We start from the raw sequence: 1,350 nt of genomic DNA, 5'->3' as shown, positions 1-1,350 counted from the left end.
AATCCATCTAATTTAGAAGGACTAATTGCATAGAAATCCATAGGCTCTGGACTGGTGACTTAACCAGTATATCTTTGTATGGGATAGTATGAATACCTGTTTCATTCTCTGGCTACTTCAAATATGTGATGGTTGAACGTAGATGTCGTGGAAGTAACTTGTATAAAGTTTACAAATGAAGATCTTTCTTGATTACGTTGCGTATAGATGGACGGCTTTTGCCACTGACTTTTGTGTTCGTGGATTCTCACCTGCTACAAAACTCCACGATTTATTTGCCATGCCTGTGGTACGACTTATTGCAGGTCTCTGTTTAGATAGTCCTGATTTCTCAAGTTGATCCATATTCCTTTGTTTCGAATATCATTAAATACAAATGATATCCCTGTCTTGGAAATTCTAAATCCCTGATCTCAGCACATCTTTACGATCTCAGTGTAAGAATATTTTTTATTAGAAAGAACTGTTACATAGCCTTCCCAAAAGCGATTGATCTTAGGTGAAATTACACATCCTACAAAATGCTAAACAATGTCTAAATGTAGGTGCGATATATTCCGTCCCACCACAAATTTGTATCTTGCCGATTTGCATATTCAAAATCGCTTTAATATAACGTACTAAGTCCCCTGAAGATCGAAACAGAGAGTAGTGTGGGTGTGTCTATTTTTTTTTTTTTTTCACTGAAGTCTTCCAATGATGAGATCTCACATTAAAATGGAAAATACAGATTGTCAACAAGTTTCAGAAAATTAGTCTATATCATTTTTTGGTAAATATTTGCAATTAACACTCAAGGAAAAATATAATTTAAAATTCAACGTCCACCTTCTTTATAACCCACCCATAACCTCAAAGTCCGAAGCGTGATTTTTTTTTGGGAGGGAGGAGAGTTAGCTGGACGTGAATAATAAAACTAATGATCCATGGTCGGGGTTAGGCCGTCACCCTTATAACGCACCCATAACCTCAAAGTCCGAAGCGTGATTGTTTTTTGGGAGGGAGGAGAGTTAGCTGGACGTGAATAATAAAACTAATGATCCATGGTCGGGGTTAGGCCGTCACCCTTATAACGCACCCATAACCTCAAAGTCCAAAGCGTGATTTTTTTTTGGGAGGGAGGAGAGTTAGCTGGACGTGAATAATAAAACTAATGATCCATGGTCGGGGTTAGGCCGTCACCCTTATAACGCACCCATAACCTCAAAGTCCGAAGCGTGATTGTTTTTTTTTGGGGGGGGGGAGAGTTAGCTGGACGTGAATAATAAAACCAATGATCCATGCTCGGGGTTAGGCCGCCACCCTTATAACGCACCCATAACCTCAAAGTCCGAAGCGTGATTGTTGTTT

Source organism: Limulus polyphemus, unplaced genomic scaffold, assembly GCF_000517525.1.
Source record: "Limulus polyphemus unplaced genomic scaffold, Limulus_polyphemus-2.1.2 Scaffold3493, whole genome shotgun sequence".
NCBI classification, from domain to species: Eukaryota; Metazoa; Arthropoda; class Merostomata; order Xiphosura; family Limulidae; genus Limulus; species Limulus polyphemus.
Note: the sequence above shows the minus strand (reverse complement) of the source record.